This window comes from Nerophis lumbriciformis, linkage group LG02, assembly GCF_033978685.3.
Source record: "Nerophis lumbriciformis linkage group LG02, RoL_Nlum_v2.1, whole genome shotgun sequence".
In the NCBI taxonomy this organism is placed as follows: domain Eukaryota; kingdom Metazoa; phylum Chordata; class Actinopteri; order Syngnathiformes; family Syngnathidae; genus Nerophis; species Nerophis lumbriciformis.
In genome coordinates, this window is record NC_084549.2 from 62,358,145 (window position 1) to 62,372,500 (window position 14,356).

The 14,356-nt window shown below is 37.0% G+C and overlaps 1 long non-coding RNA gene across 2 annotated transcripts in view; it reads right to left on the bottom strand.

Annotated features, from left to right (window-relative positions):
• LOC133614286 (uncharacterized) overlaps window positions 1–14,356 on the bottom strand; it is a 99,923-nt gene that overhangs the window by 54,139 nt on the left and 31,428 nt on the right. Inside the window, exons 3-4 of one of the 2 annotated variants that reach the window (XR_009816560.1) lie at window positions 1,950–2,202; window positions 1,617–1,730 (exon numbers count right to left, since the gene is read on the bottom strand). The exons of the other annotated variant lie outside the window; for it this stretch is intronic. This is a non-coding gene — a long non-coding RNA (uncharacterized lncRNA). Of the gene's footprint in view, window positions 1–1,616; window positions 1,731–1,949; window positions 2,203–14,356 lie in introns of those variants that run through there. 2 annotated transcript variants of the gene reach the window in all.

Genomic DNA, 14,356 nt, shown 5'->3' on the forward strand with positions numbered 1-14,356 from the left:
CTTGTCCTTTCGGTCATAACCCAAAGCTCATGACCATAGGTGAGGATGGGAACGGAGATGGACCGGTAAATTGAGAGCTTTGCCTTCCGGCTCAGCTCCTTCTTCACCACAACGGATCGATACAGCGTCCGCATTACTGAAGACGCCGCACTGGTCCGCCTGTCGATCTCACGATCCACTCTTCCCTCACTCGTGAACAAGACTCCGAGGTACTTGAACTCCTCCACTTGGAGCAGGGTCTCCTCCCCAACCCGGAGATGGCACTCCACCCTTTTCCGGGCGAGAACCATGGACTCGGACTTGGAGGGGCTGATTCCCATCCCAGTCGCTTCACACTGGGCTGGCCAAAAGAAGCTATCAGGACCAAATCATCTGCAAAAAGCAGAGACCTAATCCTGCAGCCACCAAACCAGATCCCCTTAACGCCTTGACTGCGCCTAGAATTCTGTCCATAAAAGTTATGAACAGAATCGGTGACAAAGGGCAGCCTTGGCGGAGTCCAACCCTCACTGGAAACGTGTCCGACTTACTGCCGGCAATGCGGACCAGGCTCTGACACTGATAATACAGGGAGCGAACCGCCACAATCAGACAGTCCGATACCCCAAACTCTCTGAGCACTCCCCACAGGACTTCCCGAGGGACACGGTCGAATGCCTTCTCCAAGTCCAAGCCGCACCCACTAAATTTAAAGGAAAAACCATAGTTTTCCATATATTAGCCGCACTGGACTAATACGGGGGTCAGCAACCCGCGGCTCTTTAGCGCCGCCCTAGTGGCTCCCTGGAGATTTTTCAAAAATGTATTAAAAAAAAAAAAAAAGATCCAGCAGAAAACGTTTGGTGGACAAAATGAGACAAAGAAGGAGTGGCATAAAACACGTCTTTCTGTGGCAGCATCGGAGAAAGTTGTACATGTAAACAAAGTACGATAAGTTCAAGAGTTGCTGAAATTAGTAGGACAAAACGGTGCTCGCCAAATACTCTCATCAGTAAAGCATAATTTAAAGGGGAACATTATCACAATTTCAGAAGGGTTAAAACCATTAAAAATCAGTTCCCAGTGGCTTATTTTGTTTTTCGAAGTTTTTTTCAAAATTTTACCCATCACGCAATATCCCTAAAAAAAGCTTCAAAGTGCCTGATTTTAACCATCGTTATATACACCCGTCCATTTTCCTGTGACGTCACACAGTGATGCCAACACAAACAAACATGGCGGATAGAACAGCAAGGTATAGCGACATTAGCTCGGATTCAGACTTGGATTTCAGCGGCTTAAGCGATTCAACAGATTACGCATGTATTGAAACGGATGGTTGTAGTGTGGAGGCAGGTAGCGAAAACGAAACTGAAGAAGAAACTGAAGCTATTGAGCCATATCGGTTTGAACCGTATGCAAGCGAAACCCACGAAAACGACACGACAGCCAGCGACACGGGAGAAAGCGAGGACGAATTTGGCGATCGCCTTCTAACCAACGATTGGTATGTGTTTGTTTGGCATTAAAGGAAACTAACAACTATGAACTAGGTTTACAGCATATGAAATACATTTGCCATCTCCAGTATCATGAGTATTCCACAGCGTACTCTAACATTAATTGTTACCTTTAGACTTCACATCAGGGTATATCTGAACTCCAATATCCACTCTTGACAAAGTTTGATAATCATCCTCTTCATAGAACAGTGAATGTCGATAAGAGTTCGAAAAAATGTCCTGTAACACCTGTAACAAAATAATGGGGAAACTTCACTCAGGTTAACCATACCTAAATAGACACAAAATATTGCATTACACAAGACTACCCGAATGTACTCGAATGATTGAAAAAAATAAATGTTTTTAAGCTAAATTATTGGTAAACACAGTTTATGTATAATAATTTACGTAAAACCGCGAGTAATGAATAAAGTTTTCATCAATTAATATATTCTGTAGACATACCCTCATCCGCTCTCTTTTCCTGAAAGCAGATCTGTCCAGTTTTGGAGTTGATGTCAGCAGACCAGGGAAGCTAGGGTCGATATTCTTCTCTTGATCATGTCACATTGTGTTGGTGACAAACCCCAAGATGCAGAGATGATGATAGGCATTGAGCGGGAAAACATTATTTAATGTCCAAAAGTAAAAATAAAGAAAAGACACAAACCAGGAACGCCAAACTGGAAAACAGGAAACAGGATCCAGCAAACAGGAACTAGGAACAAAAAGACAGAAAGCAGTCGACGGCATACAGGAACAGAAACAAGTAACAGGTAGGAGCTACAAGTATTACTGACAAGTATTCATGACAATAATCCAGCAGTGACTGGAGGGCAGGGCAGGTATAAATAGCAGCTGGCTGATTGACACCAGGTGTGGCCAGGTACCAATCAGCCACAGCTGAGGGGACAGCACTCAGAGAGACAAACAGGAAACTGAACCAAAATAAGAGTGCTGACAGGAAATAAAACAAACACAGAGGAAAAACTAAAACTTAACCAAACTGTCAGGGACAAGCCTGACAGATCATATTCGATGGCATAAGGGACGGTAGAAGCGGTGTGAGCCAAGACATCCAGGGGGTTTAGCTCGCTCGTCTGCGGGAACAAACTGCCGCCATTGCTTGCCGTGCTACCGAGGTCCTTTGTCCCTGAATAGCTCACACACTCCGGCAGATTCAATGGGGGTCGGGCGGCAGATTTCTTTGACTTTATCGTTGAAAATGCATCTGCTTTGAGTGTCGCAGGATATCCACACATTCTCGCCATCTCTGTCGTAGCATAGCTTTCGTCGGTAAAGTGTGCGGAACAAACGACTGACCATTTCGTCGACTTTCCCCACACCCTCGCATTTTGAACAAATTTCGTCCAATTTCTTGCCACTTTCGCATCTTTGGGCCACTGGGGCAACTTGAATCCGTCCCTGTTCGTGTTGTTACACCCTCCGACAACACACCGACGAGGCATGATGTCTCCAAGGTACGGAAAACAGTCAAAAAAACGGAAAATAACAGAGCTGATTTGACTCGGTGTTTGTAATGTGTTTGAGAAAATGGCGGATTGCTTCCCGATGTGACGTCATCGGGAAGAGCGAATAATAGAAAGGCGTTTAATTCGCCAAAATTCACCCTTTTAGAGTTCGGAAATTGGTTAAAAAAAATATATGGTCTTTTTTCTGCAACATCAAGGTATATATTGACGCTTACATAGGTCTGGTGATAATGTTCCCCTTTAATATAAACAGTGGGATTTCTAACAATTAGGAAGGTGTGTGTCATGTTTGCTCTCCTACAAAAATATCAAAACAAAAAATTCATCTTTTTCCATTTTCACACATCTCTGAAAGAGGTCCAGAGCCACTAGGGCGGCGCAAAGAGCCGCGAGTTGCTGACCCCCGCCCTAGACTGTATCTTCTACTTCTCACTGTGGTTTTTTGTACTTACTGTGGTGCACTTTTACTGGGAAAGGATGAAAATTGGACCGCGAGTGTATTGTTTGGCTAGTTTCAGCAAAAGGTCAGGTTCTGGTAAGCTGAAACTGCGTTCAAAGTGTGTAAAGAAGTTGTGTCAATGTAAAACGAAGGTGTTGAAGTTTTGATATTCAGATCATCCAGAGTGCAAGATGAGGAAAGCAGATGACATCATCCATTTGGAAAGGAGAGGAAATGGAGGCTTTCTTCTTTCAACACCTCGTTTAGTGGCGCTCCACATCTGTCTATTTAGGCAGCAGCAGCAGCACGTTAAGAAAAACCTCAGGGCGTCACAAGCGGACCATTCCTCAACAGAAAAAAAAAAAAACAGACCACGAGGCGGGAGAAACCCCAAATCCTGACAGGAAGTGAAGTCCTGTTTCAATCACCCACACTCCAAGAGTGGAGAAAGTTGAGGACTTGACAATGCAGTCACCTGACTTTAAAATGAAAGGTCTTTAGTAGCCAACTAAACGTATTTTTACGCCGGACATTTAAATGCCAGGGGACAGATTTTAATACCAAATGAATCCACGTGGCACTTTTATTTGTTCACTCAATCTGGTGGATTTTGTTTGTTTTATGCGCCGCTGCCGACGGTTTCACGCGCCGTTCATCTGTGTTGTCACCGTTTGCACAATAAAAATGATTCATTCTAACCTTCCGAAGTTTACTTTTGCTGCGCATTATTTCTGCTTCAGTCCCAGCAGGCACAAGATATTTATACAACGTTGATTATACGTTCATGTCCTTTAACACGGACTTTGAAACAACATTGCAAAATAGTTGTATTTGTAAATTGACACAGCGTTGGTGTCCGACGTTGGATCCACGTTGTTGTTGGGAAATGACCAAATTTCAAAAGGTCAAATCAGTGTCATAACCTGACATTGAATAAACGTCGTCAAAAAGTATGTTGTTTTAACGTTGTATTTGTGTTGTCAAATATTGGTTGGGAAATGACCAAATTTCAATGGTCATATCAACGTCAGAACCCAAAATTGATTAAACGTCGTCAAAAAGTATGTTGTATCAATGTTGTAAAATATTGGTTGGGAAATGAAAAAAATTCAATGGTCAAATCAACATCAGAACCCAACATTGATTAAACGTCTTCAAAAAGCATGTTCTTTCAACGTTGTATTTGTGTTGTCGTTAATTGGTTGGGAAATGACCAAAATTCAATAGTCAAATCAACGTCACAACCTGACATTGAATAAATGTCGTCAAAAAGCATGTTGTTTCAACGTTGTATTTGTGTTGTAGAAAATTGGTTGGGAAATTACCAAAATTCAATGTTCAAATCAACGTCAGAACCCAACATTGATTAAATGTCGTCGAAAAGCATGTTGTTTCAACGTTGTATTTGTGTTGTAGAATATTGGTTGGGAAATGACCAAAATTCAATGTTCAAATCAACGTCAGAACCCAAAATTTATTAAACGTCGTCAAAAAGCATGTTGTTTCAACTTATTTATTTCTGTTGTCATTAATTGGTTGGAAAATGACCAAAATTCAATGGTCAAATTAAAGTCAGAACACAACATTGATTAAACGTTGTCAAAAAGCATGTTCTTTCAATGTTGTATTTGTTTGTCGTATATTGGTTAGGAAAAGACCAATATTCAATGGTGAAATCAACGTCACAACATGACATTGAATAAACGTCGTCAAAAAGCATGTTGTATTTGTGTTGTCAAATATTGGTTGGGAAATGACCAAAATTCAATGGTCAAATCAACGTCAGAACCCAAAACTGATTAAACCTCTTCAAAATGCATGTTCTTTCAACGTTGTATTTCTGTTGTCATTAATTGGTTGGGAAATGACCAAAATTCAACGGTCAAATCAACGTCAGAACCCAACATTGAATAAACATTGTCAAAAAGCATGTTGTTTCAACGTTGTATTTGTGTTGTCATATATTGGTTGGGAAATGACCAAAATTCAATGGTCAAATCAACATCACAACCTGACATTGAATAAACAGTCAAAAAGCATGTAGTTTTAACGTTGTATTTGTGTTGTCAAATATTGGTTGGAAAATGACCAAAATTCAATGGTCAAATCAACGACCAGAACCCAAAATTGATTAAACGTCGTCAAAAAGCATGTTGTTTCAACTTTTTTATTTGTGTTGTCATTAATTGGTTGGGAAATGACCAAAATTCAATGGTCAAATCAAAGTCAGAACACAACAATGATTAAATGCTGTCAAAAAGTATGTTGTTTCAACGTTGTAAAATATTGGTTGGGAAATGACAAAAATTCAATGGTCAAATCAACGTCACAACCTGACATTGAATAAACGTCATCAAAAAGCATGTTGTTTCAACGTTGTATTTCTGTTGTCATTAATTGGTTGGGAAATGACCAAAATTCAACGGTCAAATCAACGTCAGAACCCAACATTGAATAAACATTGTCAAAAAGCATGTTGTTTCAACGTTGTATTTGTGTTGTCATATATTGGTTGGGAAATGACCAAAATTCAATGGTCAAATCAGCCATCACAACCTGACATTGAATAAACAGTCAAAAAGCATGTCGTTTTAACGTTGTATTTGTGTTGTCAAATATTGGTTGGAAAATGACCAAAATTCAATGGTCAAATCAACGTCACAACCTGACATTGAATAAACGTCATCAAAAAGCATGTTGTTTCAACGTTGTATTTGTGTTGTAGAATATTGGTTGGGAAATGACCAAAATTTAATGTTCAAATCAACATCAGAACCCAAAATTGACTAAACGTCGTCAAAAAAGCATGTTGTTTCAACTTATTTATTTCTGTTGTCATTAATTGGTTGGGAAATGACCAAAATTCAATGGTCAAATCAAAGTCAGAACACAACATTGATTAAACGTTGTCAAAAAGCATGTTCTTTCAATGTGGTATTTGTTTGTCATATATTGGTTAGGAAATGACCAAAATTCAATGGTCAAATCAACGTCAGAACACTACATTGATTAAACGTTGTCAAAAAGCATGTTCTTTCAATGTTGTATTTGTTTTGTCATATATTGGTTAGGAAAAGACCAATATTCAATGGTCAAATCAACGTCACAACATGACATTGAATAAACGTCATCAAAAAGCATGTTGTATTTGTGTTGTCAAATATTGGTAGGGAAATGACCAAAATTCAATGGTCAAATCAACGTCAGAACCCAAAACTGATTAAAAGTTGGCAAAAAGTATGTTGTTTCAACGTTGTAAAATATTGGTTGGGAAATGACAAAAATTCAATGGTCAAATCAAAATCAGAACCCAACATTGATTAAACGTCTTCAAAAAGCATGTTCTTTCAATGTTGTATTTGTGTTGTCATTAATTGGTTGGGAAATGACCAAAATTCAACGGTCAAATCAACGTCAGAACCCAACATTGAATAAACATTGTCAAAAAGCATGTTGTTTCAACGATGTATTTGTGTTTTCATATATTGGTTGGGAAATGACCAAAATTCAATGGTCAAATCAACATCACAACCTGACATTGAATAAACATTGTCAAAAAGCATGTCGTTTTAACGTTGTATTTGTGTTGTCAAATATTGGTTGGGAAATGACCAAAATTCAATGGTCAAATCAACGACCAGAACCCAAAATTGATTAAACGTCGTCAAAAAGCATGTTGTTTCAACTTTTTTATTTGTGTTGTCATTAATTGGTTGGGAAATTACCAAAATTCAATGGTCAAATCAAAGTCAGAACACAACATTGATTAAACGGTGTCAAAAAGTATGTTGTTTCAACGTTGTAAAATATTGGTTGGGAAATGAAAAAAATTCAATGGTCAAATCAACATCAGAACCCAACATTGATTAAACGTCTTCAAAAAAGCATGTTCTTTCAACGTTGTATTTGTGTTGTTATTAATTGGTTGGGAAATTACCAAAATTCAATGTTCAAATCAACGTCAGAACCCAACATTGATTAAACGTTGTCAAAAAGCATGTTCTTTCAATGTTGTATTTGTTTTGTCATATATTGGTTGGGAAATGACCAAAATTAAATGGTCAAATCAACATAAGAACCCAACATTGATTAAACGTCTTCAAAAAGCATGTTCTTTCAACGTTGTATTTGTGTTGTCATTAATTGGTTGGGAAATGACCAAAATTCAATGGTCAAATCAAAGTCAGAACACAACAATGATTAAAAGTTGTCAAAAAGTATGTTGTTTCAACGTTGTAAAATATTGGTTGGGAAATGACAAAAATTCAATGGTCAAATCAACGTCACAACCTGACATTGAATAAACGTCATCAAAAAGCATGTTGTTTCAACGTTGTATTTGTGTTGTAGAATATTGGTTGGGAAATGACCAAAATTCAATGTTCAAATCAACATCAGAACCCAACATTGATTGAACGTTGTCAAAAAGCATGTTGTTTCAACTTTTTTATTTGTGTTGTCATTAATTGGTTGGGAAATGACCGAAATTCAATGGTCAAATCAACGTCAGAACCCAAAATTGATTAAAAATTGTCAAAAAGCATGTTGTTTCAATGTTATGTTTGTGTTGTCATATATTGGTTGGAATATTACCAGAATCCAACGGTCGAATCAACATTAGAACCCAACATTGATTAAACATTTTAAAAAGCATGTTGTTTCAACGTTGTATTTGTGTTGTCAAATATTGGTTGGGAAATTACCAAAATTCAATGGTCAAATCAAAGTCAGAACACAACATTGATTAAACGTTGTCAAAAAGTATGTTGTTTCAACGTTGTATTAGAGTTGTAGAATATTGGTTGGGAAATGACCAAAATTCAATGGTCAAATCAACGTCACTACATGACATTGAATAAACGTTGTTTTTTCAACGTTGTATTTGTGTTGTAGAATATTAGTTGGGGAATGACCAAAATTCAATAGTCAACTGAACGTCAGAACCCAACATTGATTAAACGTTGTCAAAAAGCATGTTGTTTTAATGTTGTATTTGTGTTGTCATTAATTGGTTGGGAAATGACCAAAATTCAATAGTCAAATCAAAGTCAGAACTAAACATTGATTAAACGTTGTCTAAAAGCATGTTGTTTCAACGTTAGATTTGAGTTGCTCAATGTCAGGACCTAATTCAACAAGTTCTCAACGTTGTTTCAATGTCTTGTGCCTGCTGGGCTTACAAATTGGCAAACGAGATGTCTATTGACGCTAAGGATGGGTATCCTTCACAGTTGAACCGATACGGTAGCAATTTTCAGTACTTTTGTGCGCGTTAATAAATATGAATAGTTTTTGATAATAAAATCAAATTTTTTATTGCAACATTTAAAAATGAGCTGATTATGATAACTGCTATCCAGTTGCTATATTTTGTTTTATTATCATCATGTTACTATTTGAAAGTACGATATTAAGTTGCAATTACGCAGGTCCAAGACGTTGTTAGATGGCAGTAGTGTATAGTTTATGGCGTGCGTTTTGGCTAAGTCCGCTCTCAGTGCTGCTGGAGTGATCGCCAAGTGCCGAAGTGTGATGAGCCGGCTGAGTCAACAACCTGGCGTGAAGTCACGCGCAAATGTGGCACCGTTGGATCTTACGTGAATTGGACCGGCCAGAAAAGTACTGCCTAACAGTCCCTAATTGAAGTTAATTCTAACATAGCACCTTTAAAATGCCGACATCTCACTCTGAACGGGTAAAAAAAAATCCTTGAAGGAGGTTGTGAAAGTCTCTCTCCCTAGTGGGTTCTCCTGACGCTGACAAGGCTTCACGCTAGTCCGGATGTCTGGTGTTCACAATGTCCTTTATTGGCAGCGCGCACACACGCTATGATAGCACACAACTTTTCAGTCTTGCTCCGTGACTTTTCAGTCTTTCTGGTCGTCTTCTTTTCGGACTTTTGTGCGCGTGTGTCTGTCCATTAGCAACTGTAACCTCCCTTTTCGTGTCTCGGCCCGGCTGCTGCTAATAAGCATGGCAGGTGATTGGATGATCAGCCCCAGCTGGGTAATCCAATCACCTGCCAGCTGTGCTTCGAGGCCGGTCCTTACACATCCCGCTCCGCGGCAGGTCCGCAGTCCACGCCCCCCTCCACAGAGGTTTATAACGTCCACAGGCACAATCGGATAACGCGAAACGTGATGAAAAGCGCTCCATGAAGGCCTGCTCACTATTTGGCTTGTTTGACGGGTCATAAAGGGCGCCTAGTCGGGCTGCAAACGGCAGCTGTGAAGCTTGTTAACAACGCTTTCTCCTTTCTGACTTTCTTTCTGTGTGTTTGAAGTGGGGGACAAAACCAGTTTGGGATTCTGTGTGGTTTCACACGGACGTCCCGTCAAACTAAACTCACTTGTGGTTTTAGGGTTTACTGAGTCATCTATTACTAATCTCGCACCATCTGCAAGATGGCTGAAGATCTTCCTGAAGACACTCCTTGTTCCATAATTACAGTATTTTACAACAATTGTGTGTTAGCCTAGATGCTGAAATTGGGATCATTTAAAAGTGCTTTTAGGAAACAGACAGGATCGATTGCTTGAGTCTTAATTTACCGGAAGTAAGTCTTGAGTTTCAAAGCAGCAAATTTTTCAGCACTGATTTTTTTACACTGAATTTTTATACACTGAATCTTTATCACACTGAATTTTTACACAACGCATTTTTATACACTGAATTTTGTTACACTGATTTTTTTTCACAAAATTTTTTATACACTGATTTTTTTTACATAGAATTGTTTTCCTTTTTACTCTCGATTTTTATATACTGACTTTTACACTTAACTGTTTACACTGACTTTTACACAGTATTTTTATACACTGTTTTTTTACAAATATTTTTTTACACCAATTTTTACACTGATTTTTTTTACACTGACTTTTTTACACTGAATTTTTCTACACTGACTTTTCTACACTGACTTTTCTACACTGAATTTTTATCAACTGACTTTTTTTTACACTGAATCTTTATTATACTGAATTTTTGTACTTTTTTTTTTCATACTCGATTTTTATACACTGACTTTTACACAGTATTTTTATACACTGATTTTTTACAAATTGTTTTTTACACCAATTTTTATCCTGATGTTTTTTACACTGACTTTTTTACACTGAATTTTTAATCAACTGACTTTTTTACACTGAATCTTTATTACACTGAATTTTTATACACTGAATTTTTATGCACTGACTTTTGACACACCAAACTGAATTTTTAAACACACATTTTGCTCACAAATTTTTGTTCCATACTATAGAATTTTACAATTGTCACAATAGTGTCTTGGAGGTGTGTTAGCCGTTTAAAAGAGATTTTAGTAAACCTTACTGATTTTTTTACATCAAATTTTTACACACCAAACTCAATTTTTCAACAAAAATGTTGCTAACAATAGCAAAAACACAAAATATGCAACTAAAATCAAAGTGGAATATTTTATATGAAGTAATTGGAGCCTTAAATAGGTCCATAATCCATAACAACATTGATTTTAATGTATTATCATTTTTGAGCAGTGACCTTTTAAACAATCCCACTTAAATTCTCAGAGATCCAACAGTTCAAATACGTTTTATATATATATATATATATATATATATATATATATATATATATATATATATATATATTATATATAGTTTTTTTTCAATCTATTTATTTATTTTTTCCTATTTCCTACTTAACTTTCTAGATCAACTTCAGATCTATCCGTCGACGGAAATGTATTTTTTCATGTTTTTTTTGTTTGTTTTATGTCCTTTTTGTTGTAATGTGAAGGAATTTGTGCCTTAGATATATCAATAATTTAGAACAATACTGATTTTGATTCAATATTAATTTTGTTACCATAACAATTTTAAAGAAAAATACCTCGCATGACAGCTTTTTGTTATTAGAGTCCAAATTGCAACTTGTTCTTGGTACATACTAATAATAATAATAATGGATTATATTTTATATTGCACCTGTATGCTCTTTTATTCCACTTTTTTATGTCAACTATTTTTTTTAATGTTCCGAGGGCCCTTTAAAAATTAGCTGCGGGCCAAAACTAGGAAATAACATCCACAGCTTGACTTCTGTGGACTTGTGGTGACCATGACGAGTTCAGCATGTTCGAAAACTGTTTTCAAGTGATGCTGCTTTATTGAAAGTAGCACAGTGTATGTATTGATGCCACACGTGTTTACCATGCACTCCTCTTGGAGATAATGAGCTCCCTCAGGTTGATGCCGGATCTCCCGGGCGGCTTGTGGAGCCACGTGGAGCCACACTGAGCCACCGCGCCAACAGGCATACAAGGAGGTGTGCAGGAAGGACGTGCAAGTGTGTGCTGGTGTTCAAGCCTCAGGGCGGGATGGAGCGTGCATGTGTGACAATGTTTGCAATGCACATATTTATATTCATACTAAGGGTGTGTGTGTGTGTGTGTGTGTGTGTGTGTGTGTGTGTGTGTGTGTCTGTGTGTGTGTGTGTGTAGAAGGTGGGCAGCTGCTGAGGTACCTTGCAGCAATAGTCTCAAGCAGTGTGTGCGTGCGTGCGTGTGTGTGTGCTTGTTTTTTTTTACATCATAATAGGTTACTATTAAGGATGTTCCAATTAGGGATTAATGCTGCCGATTCCGATACCGATCATCATTGTGTGAGATCGGCCGATACCAATACCAATACCGATCATATATATATATTAACTATAAAGTTTCAATTTATTTAAAGTGAGTGCTCTTGACACACAATATCAACATATTTAAACTACTTCCTCATTCTTTATATTACGATTGTTTGAGCAATACTAAGTAAATAGTACACGATAACTAAAGAAAAGAAAAACGATATCTACTATTCTTTTAAATTATGCTTGCCCTCAAAGTCCGCCAAGGAATTTTTCCCTAAAATCGTAAACATGAGCAAAAGCAAACGAAAAAAAATGATTGAAAGAAATTTAAATACCTACCGAATCACTCTAGTATCAATAATATACTGATATTACCCTCGGTATCGACACCACCAATTTATGGATCGATGCACCCGCCTTACAACAATGTTGCCACTAAATTTGTGGACATGAACAAAAACATAAAAAATACTTTAAAAAGTCAAATATCTACCAAATCATTCTGGTATCAATCATACGCTGATATTACCCTTGGTGTCGACACCACCAATTCATGGATCGATCCACCCGCTTTACGAGAATGTTGCCACTAAATTTGTGAACAAAATAAAAAAAATATTAAAAACAAATAAAGATATCGTATCTACGTAATCACTGTAGTATCAATCATATTTTGATATTACTCTGAGTGTCGACGCCACCAATTTATGGATCGATGCACTTGCCTTACGAGAATGTTGCCACAAAAATGTGTAAACATGAACAAAACCAAGAAATATATTTAAAAAATAAAAAATAAAATTAAATAAAATTAAAAAAATATATATGTATATATATATATATATATATATATATATATATATATATATATATCCACCTAATCACTCTAGTATCAATCATATGCTGATATTACCCTTGGTGTCAACACCACCAATTTATGGATCAATCCACCCGCCTTACGACAATGTTGCCACTAAATTTGTAAACATGAACATAAAACAAATATTCTAAAAAGTAAAATATCTACCAAATGATTCTAGTATCAATCATATATTGATATTACCCTGAGTGTCGACGCCACTAATTTATGGATCGATGCACCCGCCTTACGAGAATGTTGCCATTAAATTTGTTAACATAAACAAAAACAAAAAATATATATCTAAAAAAAAAAAAATCTACCAAGTCACTCTAGTATCAACCATATGCTGATATTAGCCTTGGTGTCGACACCACCAATTTATGGATCGATCCACCCTCCTTACGACAATGCTGACGCATCAACATTTGGGAGCTGTTATAATATTATTTTTAGTCGACTTGTTCGCCTTTTTTATGTCTCTAAAGGCAGGATCTTCTTCTGATGGCAGTGCATCAAAGAAAAGGAAAGTGAAGTGAAATTAGACATTGTAAAATATCGAGAAAGTGTAGTAATCTCTGTTGGTTGTATGCTCGGTCTAAACTGCCCGACCGTAAAATCGCTAATTGGTAGCATGTACATGGCATATCAAAAGTAAATTAGCATCGAGCTAGCGCATTTTGAAAAGTGCAGTCTTACTTTTGAGCGCTTTCTATCAGGCATGCTTGCTCTTGTTGGCATGGAAAACTGCAACATTGCCAAGTCAACAAGTTGGTCCGCAACGATTGCGGCTGTTTCCCCACCAAGTGCTTGAGACGGTTCCAAATCTGCAGCCACATGTCACAACAAATTGGTACCGTTTGATTTTACGTGAATTGTTACTTGGTAGTAGCGACCAAATGCAGCTAAAAACAATGACGTGATACCACAATATGAAGGCAACACACTAAAACATTAAATCATGCGGGGGCCATTTTGGTATTTTCCATGAATTGTAAACATTAGTGCTCCCCTCCATTTTGGTGAGTGTTAAAGGTACCGGGGACCTAAAATGGTCTCATAGTCATTAAAGTGTTAACAAAAAGTCATATATAAAAAATCTTTTAACTCTCAACACTTAAATATCTATGGATTAACTTCAGATCTATCTGTTGCCATAAAGTTGTTTATTTTTCTTATTTTATTGTATGCCCTTTTTATGGCAAAAACACTAAATATGTAATATTTTCTCCAAAATATTTTTAAAAATAGAATAGTTGATGTGAAGTAATTTTAGTCTTAAATAGGTCAATATTTCATAACAACATTGCTTTTGATTCTTTTTTTTTTTTTTTTTAACAATGAAAAAAAAAAATCACACTAAAGGCCCCGGGGATCCAAAAGGCCCCCACTCATAAAAGGGTTAAAAAATTAAGTAATTTATATATATTTTTTTTACTTTCAAACTTAAATATCTATGGAT